At 35.5% G+C, this 18221-nt stretch overlaps 1 pseudogene; it reads left to right on the top strand.

Moving 5' to 3' along the window:
- Positions 1–216: 216 nt before the first annotated feature.
- The window catches only part of LOC125137413 (probable mitochondrial glutathione transporter SLC25A39), a 57239-nt pseudogene continuing 39234 nt past the window's right edge, over positions 217–18221 (top strand).

Below are 18221 nucleotides of genomic sequence, written 5' to 3'. Positions count from 1 at the left end.
ATTTCTCACACCACAATTTACAGTTTGATACCTACTTAAGGGAAATGAAAACTCTGTTCACATACTCAAATACATGCAAATATTCATAGTGTTGTTTATAATAACCCAAAGCTGGAAATATCTATATTTCCATCAACTGGTGAGTGATAAACAGATTGTGTGTACTGGTTGCATATTAGAACCTGTAAATTCCAGGTCCATTTGGAATCTTAGAATATGACCTTATTTGGAGATAAGGTATTTGTAGACATAGTTACTTAAACAAAATCATGCCAAATTAAGTTGGATCTTAATCCAATGATTGGTATTTTTATACTGAAAGAAAAGAGGAGACACAAAGGCAAAAAGGAAGAACCACTGCGGTGATGAAGACAAGACATTTCGAGTAAAGACTTTACAAGCCCTGGAACTCCAGGGACTTCTGGCAACTGCCAGAAGCCAGGACAAGGTAAGAAAGATTCTCCTCCAGAATCTTCAGAGATAGGGTGGTTCTTCCAACACTTCATTTTAAGATTCTTGCTTACAGAACTGTGAGAGAATAAATGTCTATTCTTTTAAGCCACCAAATTGTGATATTTTGTTACGTGGCTGTAGAAAACCAACACAATGTAGTATAATTAAACACCATTTAGACACAAAAAGAAATGCACAACTATCATGTAATAAAGAGTGGATGAATTTCAAAATGTTATGATGAGAGCAAGAAACAAGACATCAAAGATCACATATTGTATCTTTCCATTTATGTGAAAGATATGCTTTTAGAGGTAGATTAGTGGTTTCCTGGGGAAACAGATGAGAAGAATTTTCTTCAAATGAGAAAAAATAATCTCTTTGAGGTAATGCAAATAGTCAAACAAAATTGTTTTGATGATTGCACAACTCTGCAAACTTACTGATAGCTATTGAATTCTGTTAACACATGAGTGATTTTTATGGCATGTTTGCTTTACCTCAATAAAATTCTATTTCATATAAAGAAAAAAGATACTCTGAAGAAGGGTAATAAAAATAAAGTGAAAGAGCGTTGTAGCAGGTGACCATAAACAAGAGAAATGTGTTGAGAAACATTCTATAAATCTAGACTCTCTCCTTTTTCCTGAACATATTTTTTGTTGGTTTATGTTTTAAATCCTTAAAAATATATGTTTTATTTTTAAATCAATGAGTACATCATCAGACAGAAAATCAACTTTGAAACATCAGACCTAAATGACACATTAGATCAGATAAAACTAATAGATATATACAGACCATTTCATCTAGAAGCAGGAGAACACACATTCTTTTCAAATGCACATGAAACATTCTCCAGGATGTGACATGTTAGGTCACAAAACAAGTGTCAATAAATTCCAGAAGACTGAAATCATATTAAGCATCTTCTCCAACTACAAAGATATAAAACTAGAAATCAATGACAAGGGGGTTGGAAGAAAGATGGTGAAGTAGAAGAACCTTGTGCTCACCTCCTCTGACAAGTGCAAAATCACAATTAACTGTTGAACAGCTGTCAACAAAAAAGACTGTTTTTTGCCATGATGTATATGCTACATTCAAGGGTATAAAGAAGAAACCACAAGAAGATGGTAGGAGGGGCACACTCACAATATAACAAAATCCCAAACCCCTGGTGAGTGAGCCACAAACTGGATAATAATGATATGGCCGAAGTTCTCCCACAGGAGTGAAGGGTTCTGAGCCCTAAGTCAGGCCCCTCAGCCTGGGGATCTGGCTTTAGGGGAAAGATCACCCAAAGCATTTGGTTTTACCAGCAGAGCTTGATGGCAGGAGCTCCATAGGACTGGAGGTAAGTGGATACTCCACATCTGGAGGGCATATACAGGTACTTGCCTGTGCCAGAATGCCAGATAAAGGAGTCTGAGTTAGACCTACCTCTAACTGTTGGTCTTGGAGGGTCTCTTGGGGAGATTGGGGGCAGTGGTGGATCACTGTGTGAATGAAGGACACTGGTGGCAGTGGTACAAGGGGTACTCACTGATGTGACCTTTCCTGGAGGATGTCCATTTGGACCTACACAAGGAAACAAAAAACCTGTATTCTGAAAAGTATAAGATGATAATGAAAGATGTCAAAGATGACAGGAATTGATGCAAAGATATACCACATCCTTGGAGTAAAAGAATCAATATCATCAAAATGACTATGCTAATCAAGTCAATCTACAGATTCAATGCAATACTCATCATATTACCAATGACATTTTTCACAGAATTAGAACAAAAATATTTAATTTTGTAGAAAAACACAAAAGACCCTGAATAGCCTAAGCAATCCTGAGAAAGAAAAATGGAGACAGAGGAATCAGGCTCCCTGACTTCAGACTATGCTACAAAGTCATCAAAACAGTCAGTAATGACATGCAAACAGAAATATAGATTGATGGAACAGGATAGGAATCCCAGAAATAAACCCACACAACTATGGTCAATTATTCTATGACAAATGAGGCAAGAATATAAAATGGGGAAAAAGACAGTCTCTAAAAATTGGCAATGAGAAAACTGGACAACTACATGTAAAAGGATAAAATTAGAACATTCTTTAACACTATATACAAAAATAAATTCAAAATGGAGTAAAGAGCCACATATAAGACCAGAGGCAACAAAACTATTACAGGAAAACAAGGGTAGGATACTCTTTGATGTAAATTTCAGCAATATCTTTTTGGATCCACCTCTTAAAGTAATAGAGATAAAAATAAAAATAAGCAAATGGGACTTAATTAAACTTAAAAGTTTTGCACAACAAAGGAAATCATAAAAAACAAAAAGACAACCCATAGAATGGGAGAAAATATTAGCAAATGATGCAACCAACGAGGGATTAATCTCTAAGCTACATAGTTAGTACAGCTCAATATCAAAAACAAACAATCCAATGAAAAATGAACAGAAGATCTAAATAAGCATTTCTCCAAAGAGGACATGCAGGTGGTTAAAACACACATGATAATATGCTGAATAGCACTAACTATTAGAAAGATGAAAATCAAAACTACAATGAAGTATTACCAGAGCAGTCAGAATGGATACCAAATAATAAGTGCTGGACATGGTGTGAAGGAAACAGAACCCTTTTATACTGTTGGTGGGAATCTAAATTGGTACAGCCACTACAAAGAACAGCATGTATGTTACTTAAAATAAACTAAATATAGAATTATCATACGATTCTGCAATTCTACTCTTGGGTATATATTTAGAGACAACTATAATTAAAAAAGATGTATGCATCCCAACGTTCATTGAAATAGAAGTAAAACTGTCACTATTTGCAGATGATATGATACTCTATAGAGAAAACACATACTCACCAAAGGAATTATTAGAACTAATAAATAAGTTCCTTAAATTCATAGTATACCAAATCTACATACAGAAATCTGTGGCATTTGTATACACCAATAAAGAACTATCACAAACTAAGAAAATAATTCCATTTATAATTGCATCAAAATAATAAAATAACTAGGGATAAATTTCATCAAGGAGGTGAAAGGCCTATATTCTGAAAATTAAAAAGACACTGATGTAATCGAAGATGATACAAATAAATGGAAAGATATTGCTTATGATTGGAAAGATTAATATTGGGATATATTGGAATTTATCCATACTACTCAAAGCAATCTATAGATTCAATGCAATATTTATCAAAATTCCAATGGCATTTTTCATAGAAGTGAACAATTCCAAAATTTGAAGGAAATCACAAAAGACCCCAAATAGACAAAATAATCTTGAGAAGGAACAAAGCTGGCATTATTACCCTCCTTGATTTTAAACTATACTATTAAACTATAATAATCAACACTATATGGCACCAGCAGACTAGCAGACACATAGATCAATGCAACATAACTTAGAAGTAAAACTGGGCTTATATGGTCAATTAATTTTATGACAAAATCCAATAATACACAATAGGGAAAAGTCAGTCTCTTCAGTAAGTGGTGTTGGGAAAACTGGACAGCTACATGTAGGAGAATGAAAATGGGCCACTCTCTTATACAACATGAAAAAAAAAAAAACAAATGGATTAAACATTTAAATATAAGACTTGAAATCATAAAAGCCCTAGAGGAACATAGATGTGGTAACCTCATTGATATTGGTTTTGGAGTTGTTTTTGTGGTTCTAATTCTAAAGGCAAGGGCAACAAAAACAAAAATAATCAAATGGGACTACATCAAATCAAAAACAACAAAGAAAACTATCAACAAAGGAAAAGGCAACTTACTGAATGTGAGAATGTACTTCAAAATCATGTATTCAGTAAAAGGGTAACATACAAAATATATTAAAAAAAAATCTCATACAACTTAACAACAACCAAAAAAACTATTAAAAATGGGCAGAGGTCTGAATAGGCGTTTTATTCCAGAGAAAACATATGGATGGCCAAGAAACACATGAAAAGATACTCAAAATTACTAATTACTAGTGAACTGAAAATCAAACCACAATGAGATATCATCAAATACTTGTTAGAATGGCAGTTACTAAAACGATGATCAATAATAAATATTTGAAAGGATGTGGAGAAAAGGAATATCTTATACACAGTGGAATTTTAATCTGATTCAGTCACTTTGGAAAACAGTATGGAAAGTGTTCAAAAATTATGAATGTAACTACCATATGACCTAGCTATTCCACTGGTATTTATCCAAAGAAAAAAAAAAGAAACACTAACTTGAAAAGATACCTGAACCCCCATGTTCATTTCAGCTCTCTATATAACAGCCAAATATGGAAACAACTTACAGCCATGGATGGATGAATGGGTAACAAAGATGTGCTGTATTTGTTCAAGCGAATCCTATTCAGCCATGCAAAAGAATGAAATCCTGCCATTTGTGATGATATGAATGGAGCTTGGAAGTATTATGTTCAGTGAAATAAGTCAGGCAAAGGAAGACTAATACTGTATGGTTTCATGCATATGTGGAAAAATAAAACAAAACAAAACAAACTCAGAGAACATTCTGTTTATTATGTGCCTATTTGCTATAAAATCTGTAATATAACAAAATCTCTTTTATTTGAGGACACTGTTCTAAGTGGTATAAAAAAGAATTCATACCTCAGGTCAGCTCATAAACAGAGGGGGATTTCCTCCAGATTATTAATATAAATATAAAGCCTTATTTACATAAAATCCTAGTATCATTTACTTTTCAGGATTATTTGTATAATACTTTTTGTTATTCAAAAAACTTAATTTATTCTTGCTTATTTTTTACTACCCTCTTCCTCCAATATCATTTATAAGTTGGACTCAAATGCAAACTTCATTCTATGAAGTCATGCCCTTTCAATTATCTATTTTACATATTTTATATACAATAAATATGTTTATATTAGGTCAGCTCAGCAAAATCTTTCAGTTTTATAAGGATATATACTGGCCACATACATACTAAGTATGTATTAACACGATATATAATTACTGTGTCTGTCTTCCCTCCATCATTTCCTTTATATTTCTCAAACCACCTAGTCTAAGCAGAACAGAAAGTGAGATGCTATGATGGTAGCTGGGCGTGAAAGAAATCTAAATCTTGTCATAGTACCTATTCTTGCCAAGGAAATGCCACAGGAAAGGCCAACTGCTCTGTGTAATAAATACTTGATTGCTATACATTTCTTATAACATTAACAAGTTGAACTTTTAAAATATTTTTTAAGTTACATTCTATAATATCTAGTATTGAGTAAAGCTTAGGGAATATATGTTGCTAAGTGCCACATTTGTAGAAAAGCCAATTGATTTTTCTTTTAATTTAGGCATGATTTCTTATCACACAGTTGAACACATATCACTATGAGTGATGAGGTGGTGAGGGCAATTCTCCACATGATAGGAACACAATTAGAAGAAATTAGATGCAATAGGTGTTAAAAACATAGGAAGGCTCTCTTGTAATATCATTGTGAGAATGAAGTAAAAATTAGAGGTCATATTTTACATAACATTGATAAGTCTAAGGACATTACTCTACATCGATTATAATGGAGAAAGAAAAGTTAATAAAACTACTTGGAAGTGTGATTATAGTTCATAAAAGGGGAATCTGATATGTAGACAGCAACTGTGTCACTTTGCTGAGCAGGTCAAGGAATTGCACCTGCTTTTCCTACCTGGAGGAGAAAAGGGCACACAGCCAGCTAGTCACCTGGCACACAAGAATTTTATACACAACGCTCTATGTGTGTTCACAGATGAGCGAGAAAAAAGAAAGATTTGATGTTTCTAAGATTGTAATTTTGGGCTAATTTCATTAAAATATACTGTTTTATAACACAATATGACTTAGGGAATTTTTCCAAAAAAGGCTATAATAATCATTTGGAAAATCATTACATGATCTCTAAGATTTCTTCTGGTTTGAAAATCTATGACTTCATGTCTTTCAATTGTACAAGCTTCATTGTTCTATACTTATACGTATAATTTACATTATAAATATAAATTTTTTAAAAATTACCAAAATATCTGGTTTGAGAAAGTTCAATGTCAAATATGTCTTCAAAATTAAACATGGCCAAAAACACAAAAAGAGTTTCCCTACAGAAACAAAACAGACAAGAATAAAAACATAATAAAATAGTTTAAAATGGGACATTTCATTAGAAACTGTCAGAGACAATGAACTGATAAATTTGCATAACTAATTAAATAAGCACATATGTTGTAGTTCATACAAAGTAATAATTCACTTATATACATTTAAACAAAGTAAATTTAATTTGCATATAATTAAATCATTCGAGTTGATTATATTTTGATAATATACTTCCTTTTAAATGCTTACAAATTATCATATGATAAGACTCTTTTGTAACCTCCTTCACAAATCTGTGATCTTGCATTTATTTCAAATTTTGCAAGCTGCAATTTAGAAAATGGTTAAGAAGCAGTAATGCAAGACTTAAGTAAATTGATTCCAAAGACTGAATTAGTTCTGTTTAAGGCTCTTATCATTATTCACTGTGTTCTATAGCCTATATTTTCTGCATTTCATTTTCTTTACTTTTTTTTTCTTCTTATTTTGGTCTTTCCTTGGAATAAATAAGAAAAAGTCTTTAAAACAAAATCAACAATGCATCTATTATTGATTCATCTGGTCATTATTCTCCCTCTCTCCATCCCTGGCAATTATAATACAGTGTGTTATTTACGTTTAGGAGCAAACCAGTAATAAGCATCGTATATTTTAGTTTCATTGTTAAGAACTCGAATATTAAATGGCAAAGGCAGATACAGCATGGATTTTACAAGTATGGTTTTCAATTTCTTTCATATGCTTTCTTTTTACACTTGCAAAATGGGATAAATGCAGCCATAGGTGTTTTGACAGCTATTAAATGTGAATATATGCAATTATATGCCAGTTTACTACTACTATTTGTGGATGTAAGATGAGATTTGCATAATTTGTACTGAAATACTTTAAATTCTGTTAGTTACAAACCTGGTTTTATGATGCATACTAAAACATTCAAATTGAAAATTCCATTGTGTGTGTGTGTGTGTGTGTGTGGTGTGTGTTTGTGTGTGTATTTTTATATGTATATTTGAAAGCACATTTTTATACATCTCATATAATTGCAAATCTGTGAGAAGCACATAATGTTAGTTTGGAAATAAATTTGAAGGCCATGGCTCTTTCATTATCTTTAGCTTTTAGTCTTTTGTAAAAATACTTATGGAAGAAACATACTGTAGGCTTCTTAGAATACGTATATTTATGAGAAAACACATGTTCTTACTAAATTGGTATTCCATTATCTTGAGTTAGTCACAGAGACCAGGAGCAATAATTCAGCGTCTGTTATGATAGAAGATGCATGTGGCTCAGAATGATATATGCATCAAAATATAGCCTAAACTAAGCCCAAATTCAACAAAATATATTAGATTTCAAATAGCCTATACTTTAATGGTGTTCTTACAACCTGCCTTCCCCCATGAGGTTGATCACAAACCATATGAGAAATGTAGGTAATATAAGACAATCATAAAAAGAAGAGGAGAGGTTTAAAATGGAGAATCAATTAGGACAGTAAAAACTGTATAATATAAATAAAATATAAACAAACAATGGGCCAAGGTTTACTACAATCATGCTTTTAATGTCATTGATAATTACAATGTTCTATTTACAGGTAACTTTGAGAAAAAAATTAATTTTTCACCTTGAGATGAGCAATTGGTTTGTTTATATTTTGCTGTCATCGTGTATTATCAATCTACTTAATTCTTTATTTCATTTTAATTTCCATAGTTTGAGTGAAATATATGATACACTGTTCATTTGGATTGGATTTATATTATACAGTATGGTAAATCAACTATAATTCAATAATTTTTTAAAATGGTCTGTGTATGCTTCCAGAAATATTCTATGCATATACGACAGCGTTTTTTTTCTTTTCTTTTCTTTCTTTCTTTCTTTTTTTTTTTTTTTTTTGCTTTTCAAGGCTGCTCTTCTGGCATATGGAAGTTTGCAGGCTAGGGATCAAATTGGAGCTCTAGCTGCCACCTGCACCACAGCCCACCTACACCACAGCCACAAAAACGCAGGATTCTTAACCCATTGAATGAGGCCAGGGATAGAGTCCACACTGGGAAATCCTCTTTGTTTTTTTCTTTTTTTCTTTCTAATGGCCACACCTACAGCATGTGGAAGTTTCCAGGCTAGGGGTCAAATAAGAACTGCACCTGCAGGCCTATGCCACAGACACAGCAACACTGGATCCCAGATGCATCTGTGGCCTATGCTGAAGTCTGTGGCCACACAGGACACCTAACCCACTGAGTGAGGCCAGGTATTGAACCTACATCCTCAGAGACAAAGTCAGGTCCTTAACTCACTAAGCCAAACGGGAACTCCAAGACAGTATGTTTATAATTTCTTTATTACACAAATAATAGCATATTCCACACTTTTTTTTAATCCTTTTTTTTTCCCCTTTTTAGGGCCACACCTGCGGCATATGAAAGTTCCCAGGCTAGGGGTCTAATCGGAGCTGTTGCTGCCAGCCTATGACAGAGCCACAGCAACTCCAGATCCGAGCCACATCTGTGACCTACCTACATCACAGCTCACGGCAATGCCAGATTCTTAACCCAATGAGCGAGGCCAGAGATCGAACACGCAACCTCCTGGTTCCTAGTAGGATTCATTTCCACTGTGCCAAGACAAGAACTCCTCCACACTCTTTTTTACTTAATTCTGTCATCAAAAAATATGTCTTGTAAATTCCTCTGTAATATATGAAAGGACTATCACTTTTGTTTAATAACCTTATAATTTAGATAACTAATCCTTTAGAAAAGTCTAGTTAATTGATTTAATCTTCTGCTACTATATGTAATGATGCAATAAATAGCCATATATATGCATTGTTTTGAATAGTTGCATATATATTTGTGTTTGTATACAAACACACATACATACACTCACACATGTAAAATTGTCCCCCACAGTAACTGTATCCATTTATTTTTCAATCAAGAATGTATGAAAATATTAACCCCCATGCTTCCAACATGTATGTTATCAACATTCAGAAATTTTGATCATCTGAGAGATTTAAAAACTAACCGCTTTTTTCTTATTCTAAATGACACTAAATTTTATTTGAATTTCTTGGTTTATGAACTACATTTCCCTCATCAAATTTCTTTGGATTATTCATCTTAATTATTATTTTTTCCTTTTTTTCAACTAGTTGAAAATCAATCTTTTATTATAAGTTGCAAGTTTTCACAAGTTTTATATTTGCTTCTTCAATTTGTATTTGAAGCTTTTCATTCTGAAAATTTTATAATTTTGATTCCTTTGAAGTTACCATCCTTTGCTTTGTATTTTTTGTGTGTCTGTGTCTGCAATTAATAATGCACATTTGAAAGTCTTCTCCATCCTAATAATAGTATAATTTGTATAAGTTTATATCACTCCCTTTTTTGACATTTATATCTTTGATAAATCTGGCAATAACTTTGGGAAAATGTAGGCGGTGTGGATCAAATTATTTTCCCAGGAAGACACTAATCAGTTATTAACACTATTTTTAAAATTTTCCATTTACACCTCATGGATATGAAATGCTACTTTTCATATATCTGCATTTTCTTATACATTCCTTTCTTTATTCATTTTTCATTTAATGATAGCACCATGCTGCTTTAATTACCCACCAGGGGGCAGATATCAGATGCAAGAAGAATTATTTCAATAGCATTATGTGATATTTATTACCTAACAGGTATCATTCCTACATTATCTATTACTACTATATTTTTGCCATATTTTTTCTTATTATTACTTTGCATTTTATTTATTTATAAACTTTAAAATAAACTAGTGTATCTCCCCTCTAAGCTGGAAAAAAGTATAGCACTTTTCTTTTTTTTTTGATTTCTTAATGTATAGACTAATTTAAAAGTATTTCACATATTTTTGTAGGTTTTTATCTTTTTCCAACAGTATGGTAGACCCTTTTGTTTAGATATTCATTCTATTCCACAGAGACACATTTTAAAATCTCTTTATACTTCTATTAACATGTCTTGGGTTTATTAGATACAACACTTATTTATTATTATTTATTTTAACATTTTTTCTATTATTAAAAACACATTGTAGTAGGCAGAATTCTAAGATAACTTCTACTTGTAAAACCCTTTCTACATTTTTGTGGAAGCTGTGAATTTTATGAGATACCATTACCATGATCACTTTATATTATTTTCCTAAAAGGGATTATCCTGGGTAGACCTGACTTATCAGATGAGCCCTTTAAAGGCAGAGTTTCTTCTAGCTGGTCACAGAGCAGAAAGTCAGATTTTCAAAGCACCAGGAGAATTTGACATTCTGTTTCCTGCTTTAAGATGAACAGGGTCATCAGGTAATGTCCTGAAAGTCACTTCTAAGGACTAAAAATTGACCCTGGCCTATAGCCAGCAAAACCACAGAGACTTCAATGAGACAAGTTCAAGGAACAGAATTCACTAACAACAGGCATGAACTTGAACAAGGATCCTCAGCTTCCAGTAAGAAGGCAGCAAGCTGATAGTTTGATTTCAGTCTGAGCAGAGAACTCAGTCATGCTGTGCCAGACTGATAAACAGAGCTGTGTGCTAATAAATAAGTGATGTTATAAGCCAAGCACTTTATGTTAATTTGCTATGCTTCAATAGAACACTAATGCAGGCATGTCCACCTATTTTATCTTCTAACAGGTTGTTACCAGTTACTCATTTTCATACTTTATTTTTGTGCCAAATCATTTCATTTAACCATTTCATAATTAGCTCCCAAATTGTCTCTGTTCTTTAGTTTTCCAGGCATATCATCTGCAAATAGGAACGAGTTTATCTTTTCTTTTCCATTTAAAATAATTTTCCCTTGTTCAATATTTTTGAGTGTTATTACAAAATAAGATTACCTTATAAAAGTAATTGCAAACATTCCTGTGGTAGACATTGTTGTCACCCCATCTATGTTTAGTTTTTTTTTTTACTGGGACTACCCAAACTTTCTGCTTGAGAGCTATTTTCTGCTGCAGAAATAGGTTTAGTCATTGCACAGAGCATGGCATAAATGTTGAGGGAGATTACTACCTTCAATCTCAGTCATAAGCAATTACCTCAAATTTAGTGGCTTAATCAAATACAAATGCATTTTCTTACATTCCTGTGGGGAGAGTTCTGACAGTCTCACTGGACTAAAAAGCAATGTGTTGGCAATATTGTGTTCCTTTGTGGAGACTAGAGGAAAATCTCTTTCCTTCCTTTCCAGCTGGTGAAGGCTGCTTACATCATTAGCTTATGTTCTTTGCTCCATATTCAAAGCTCACAACAGCAGATCACTCTGACCTGACTCTCCTCTACTTAATTTTAAAGTTTCTAGTGATTGCACTGGACCTAGCTGGATAATTCTGGATCATCTTCTTATTTTCAGACCCAGTGATTAACAATTTAAATTACATAGACAATGTTAATTCCCCTTTGCCATTTAAATGAAAATATTCACAGATTTGAGGATTTGGACATCTTTGGTGGAGAGGGGAAGGTGACTATTCCACCTAGAAGAAGAGTCTATCCCAGTTTTCTCATCCCTTGGTTGGTTCAGCTCCAAGATCTGATTTTCACTGTCTTCACCTGTTACAAGAGGAGACTGAACCCCACTTGAGGTTGTTCATATATTCTGTAGTCTCAAAATCTGTGTTTAAAATCCTTTGGAGTTCCCATCGTGTCTCAGTAGTAACGAAACAAACTAGCATCCAAGAGGATGTGGGTTCTATCCCTGGCATCCCTCAGTGGGTTAAGGGATCTGGTGTTGCTGTGAGCTGTTGTGTAAGTCGGACGTGTCTCAGATCTGGCATTGCTGTGGCTGTGGTGTATGCTGGCAGCTAGAGCTCAGATTTGACCCCTAGCCTGGGAACCTTCATATGGCACAGATGCAGCCCTAAAAAAATAAGATAAATAAAATAAAATCCTTTATTTCCCTTATATTGAGATGAAGGGCTTACATAAAACAATTAGTAGCATAAGTGTCTTTGGACATGGACTCTTATAATGGAATTCAAGAGTTAGATTACTCACTGGTCAGATGGTTAAGAAGAAATCCATCACTGGTTGTAACCAGGGTGATGATTATCCCTAATATACATAAACATCACCAATTATTAAGATTTTAACCTGAAGACAAAAAAAAAAAAAAAAAAAAAAACGAGCACAAAGGAATTCCCATCATGGTGCAGCAGAAACAAATCTGACTAGGAACCATGAGGTTTCAGGTTCGATTCCTGGCCTCACTCAGTGGGTTAAGAATCCGGCTTTTCTGTGAGCTGTGCTGTAGGTTGCAGATTCGGCTCGGATCCCGCGTTGCTGTGGCTGTGGCATAGGCTGGCGGCTACAGCTCCAATTAGACCCCTAGCCTGGGAACCTCCATAGGCCACAGGTGCGGCCCTAGAAAATACAAAATAAAAAAAATAAAAAAAAATAAAGATTTTCACCTGAGAATGAGGTAGAAAGGGATGTATTATTTCATGCAGTAGATTGGGAACTTGAAAGTTAAGAGAGTAACAGTAATGATAAGGATTGAGAGGTTGTTTAACAGCTGTTAATGGCCATAAAAACTTTGAAGAAAATAAATTTTTTTCTTTTTATATAATGATTTTTTTTGTCTTTTGTCTTTTTAGGGCCGCACCTGTGGCCTATGGAGGTTCCCAGGCTAGGGGTCTAATCGTAGCTGTTGCTGCTGGCTATGAACTGCATCTGTGACCTACACCATAGCTCATGGCAATGCAGGATCCTTAACCCACTGAGTGAGGCCAGGGATCGAACCGGCAACCTCATGGTTCCTAGTTGGATTCGTTTCTGCTGAGCCATGTTGGGAACTCCCTATATAATGATTTTTATTTTTTCCATTACAGCTGGTTTACCGTGTTCTGCCAATTTTCTACTGTACAGCATGGTCACCCAGTTACACATACATCTATACATTCTTTTTTCTCACATTATCATCTTCCAATAAAGTTTGAGGTCACCGGACTATTGATCCATGGCACAATGTGAAAGCCAAAAGGCTATCATTGCACTTTTTAAAGAGACACTCATCTCCTGCAGGCAAGTTCAAACTATGATGGTGATCAGGCCCAGGGTTAGATGGAAAAAGGAGTGGAATTATAAAGGAAGCTAAAGTTAAAGATCTGGCTCTTGTGCTAAACTATTAGGAAAAGAAGGGAACTCAGAGAACTAGCGTTGGTATTTGTGGGGAAGTGCTTGAGAAACTTGAATTCACGAATCTTCTAAATATTGTGGGTTGGCAGAAATGTCTCCTTTTCTCTTGCTGGAGGAACTCATCCTTTCATGGCCTGGAGACCAGGAAAACCTCCCAGCTGAGAAAGATGCTTTGCATGATTACGCTTAGCCTTTCTAAGATTGTCCACTGTTTCCCTTCACTGTTTCTACATCAACAGCAAGAGTGAAACCTCAGCCTCACTGAGCCCTAAAGGACTTTCCCTTCAATGAGAAGGAAAGTTTTCACCAAGGAGCTGAAGAGTATGGTTAACATACACTGGCAGCAACTGCAAGATAATGCCTTGGTGGATCATGGTGGGCTGGGCCAGAAAGAAAGGAGACAAGAATGTAAGGGGAAGTTTATCAACATGGGGGAATTATCTCCAGGCTCAAAATTGAGCATATTGGCAAGGATGTCTGAAGTTATAATATGCATCTGGAACAGCTCTTTGAAGCATGGAAATAAGGATGGCTTATAGTAAATGAATTAAAGCTGTCGTAACTGTCTTGGCAAAGCACAGATTTTCAACCCGAATGGATCTGAAATGTGAGCATGTTGGAGTGAATTTGTTATCCGAGACCTGAGAAACTTATGGCTGAGAATGACTCTTGGAATGATCCAGAAAGCCTGCCTGCACACAAAGCTAGCGAACATACTAGTGAAGGTGATGAAGGCATATCTGAGAAACTGAGTGATGGCCCTTTCTGTGGGCACAGATTTATGGTAAGATATGCAGCTTTGATTTATCTATCCAATGCTAGTGGGGGTGTCAGGATTCCAAATAGCAGAAGTCGGTGTCAACCTGTAACCACCAGGTGCAAGATGAATGGCAATCCTCATGGCCTCACCGACGGTGGAAAGAAACCAGGTTATTTCTTCCTAGAAGCAAAATATATGGGCAGTCAACTAAGTTGTTGATTGACATAAATAACCAGGAAAAAACCAAGAGTGAATGAATGTGAAGCAAGAGAAAGCTGATGTTAAATGTCACAACATACAATCACAACCCATTGAACATTTTCCAGACTTGAGCCATTTCTCAGCCTAAAGCCCAATGATTAAACCGGAAGCCAGGTTCACTTGTTGAAGGACAAACTGTCACAGCAAGTATGTAAAATGACTCTTCTTCTCTCAGAAGGACCTGGGCCCATTTGTGAGAGTAGCTATCCTTTGGGAAAGGAAAATATGCATAACTTTCATGGACTGTTGGAAGCAAGATACCAGTTGACATTATTAATTGTCATTGTTAACACAGATATTATTAATCAGAGGGCAAACATAACACAATACTCTTTCCCTATAAAGCCCAGGCGACAGAGTCAAAGTCCACACTATCTCCTCGTAGGTCCAATGATCCATTGAAGAATTCTTTATCCCCACATTTGATTCTATCATGGAATAGATAGACAGCACAGAAGCCTCACTTGACTTCTCTGACCCATGAAGTAAAATCCATTTTAAGAAAAACAACCAAGTAACAATTTCTGAAAATGTTCCTTTTCCTTCACCCCACACTGGGACAGAATAGTAACTCAGAAACAGTATCTTATTCCAGTTGAAATAGTAAAGATCAGTGCCATGTTCAAAAAGTTAAAAGATGTGAGAATGGTAATCACTATCACATCAACATTTAATTTATAGCTTTGAGATCTACAGAAACCAAAGGAATCACAAGCGGATATCATGCTCCTAATTTCAGCCAAGTGATAGTCCCAGTCCTTGCTGTGGTCCAAAGTTAGTATCTTTATTTTCTTAAATAAAAATGATGAACTCACATTCTTAAATCAGCTAACAATCTAATAACTGCATTCTTTTTTAATTTCTGTGAAGAGATAATCAAAAAGTATTTGCCTGAGAGACATAGCAATGTGCATTCACAGCACTCCCTCTGTTAAGCTTGCTCTCCCGCTCTACCACAATATAAATTTGGGTAGTGGCAACACAGACCTTATGGCCAAAAGTATATAATTTTGCCCTTTTCAAAGAATTTTTTTTTTTGTCTTTTTAGCCCCACACTCGTGGCATATGGAAGTTCCCAGGCTAGGGGTCAAAGGCCTGCTGCTGTTGGCCTTGGCTTAGCAGCACCAGATCCAAGGTGTGTCTGTGACCTACACCACAGCTCATGGCAATACTGGATCCTTAACCCAGTGAGTGAGGATCAAACCTATGTCCTTATGGATACTAGTCGGGTTCATTAACTGCTGAGCTGCAATGAAACCTATCCAAAGAAAGTTTTTTTTTTCCTCTTTTCTAGCACATGCTGGAATATCATTTCTAATGTAATAAAAAATGATTTCATGTTACATGTCCTAGAACTAAAAAGAACATGGAGCTCTCAGAGTCTCTTTGTCTTTTGAGGGTAATATATAAATCACCTAGTCACACTATTTCGACCCATTTATTGGGTGAATTATAAAGCAGCAAACTTGAAATGGGCCTGAGCAAGAGTGTTCAGTGGGACATTCAGACTAATGTTTGAATGAGAGCAATTTAGTCCCTATGACCCTGAAGAGGTTAGAACAGAAAAGGAATATAAGGATAGTGTGTGGTGTATCTGGCCAGCCTTAATTAGGAGCCTTGTAGGGGATAAATGTACCCCAGGGTGTGATTCAAACTCATGCTGCTATAGCCAGGAATCATCCATCACTTGAAAATCAGATCTGATTGGGAGTTACTGGGCTCTAGTAGGCACTCTCTCTGACCTTCACACATCATTTGGCGTGTCCAGAGTTGAGTGTTTTGAGTTATATATTGTAAGATGCACCATTTCAAAAGTTTGAGTATGAACAGCAACCATCTCTCATAAAGGGAAAATGTACACTCCAGTTAGGGAGCATGCAGGTGCAGAGGAATAATTAACTTTCAAAGAAGCCCAGACCTCCAGACGTGTGCCTATTGCTTAATGCCTCTATTCTAGCCAGTTGCTATGGCCTTGGGGGGAGTCTCCTGCACCAGAGGAGAAAGACCTGAGAGTGTGTCTAAATAGATTTCCATGCACTGAAAATGCACTGTTGCTCCACAAAAACTTCACGTCGTGGAGACCCCCAAAAGCAGAATCCCAGACTTTTCAGCTGGTCATCAACCTGGTATGGAGTGAGAAGTGGTCCAAGGGGAGAAGTAGAATATACACTTTGCCTCCTGAATAGCAGTACGGTGTCTGCTTGGATTGTCAGGGTCCTGAAGAAAGAGGTCTAGAAGGATGGACTTGATGGACCCACAGAAATCAGGACAAAATGTGTATGTCTTCCTGTCTTTCATTAGTGCCTATCAGGCATGAACTTTGAGCTATGAAAGTAGCTAAATCATCTGGCATTCTGGGAATACAGGCTAGGCCCACCATGTCTGACTAGGGTACAAAGGATGAGTATATGTCTGACTAGGGCAGAAAGGATGACTAGGGTGCAAAGGATGAGCATTTGCTAGGGTTGCATTGGCATCAAGTTGATATTATTGGGTGTCTCCTGTCCTGAAGAGAGTGGTAATTTATCTTTTCTAGGGCTGAATTTAGGTTTGTCTTCTTATCGTGGTGGCAGAACTTTGTGAAACTTTTACAGTATCTGATTTACTGACATAGTAGGTTACATAAGAACACTTTGGATAAAGACACTACTGCTTAACAAAGCAAATGCAACCATTGGCATATGTCTTTAGTATCCATTTTTTTCCATTTAAAGAGATCATTTTTCTGTTAGTAGTTTATCTGGGAGGAGGCATCCTGAAATAGCATTCTAATGGACTCTTAAAGGTGCAGCTAAGGCTTGGTGACACTGCACGATTGGGTAGACTTTATGTACACAAACACACACAGGCACATGCACACACACATATGTACACATATATAGAACTAATGGTCATTATGTTGTTATATATTTCTTGATTCCTCTAACTAAAATACCTTGGTCCAGAAAAAATTGTAAAGGTATGTTGCGAGACATGTTTTTATAATATTTTCTTAGCCTCTTTGCTGAAAACTCCATCTCGTCCTTCCTTACTTTGTCCCTTCTTCCTGCTTGAGAAACAGTCAGGGTGATGGTAAATGACTTAAGCTTATGAACAAAGACCTAAAGGCATGCCATTTGCTGAAGCACAGTGAGGATTCTCTGAAATGCTATGCATAGATAGCTAACTCAAATGCTAATGTTCTTAAATGCCTAAAGTTTAGAGTAAAAGTTTAACCATCTACCAGTTAACTGACTTTTAAAATAATAAAAGAACTTCTAAAATAACAACAACAAAAAAAACCTATATCCTGAAACTACAACCCCCTTTTCACTTGACTTAATCCTCAACAGCAAAATAAAAGCAGTGTGGTTTCTTGAGGCAGGGCTCTTGGTCCCTGAGACCTTGAGTCCCCCAGTTCCCACCTTTACTTAAG

This window comes from Phacochoerus africanus, chromosome 10 (assembly GCF_016906955.1).
Source record: "Phacochoerus africanus isolate WHEZ1 chromosome 10, ROS_Pafr_v1, whole genome shotgun sequence".
Taxonomy (NCBI): Eukaryota; Metazoa; Chordata; class Mammalia; order Artiodactyla; family Suidae; genus Phacochoerus; species Phacochoerus africanus.
This window is presented reverse-complemented; position numbering and strand designations above follow the sequence as displayed.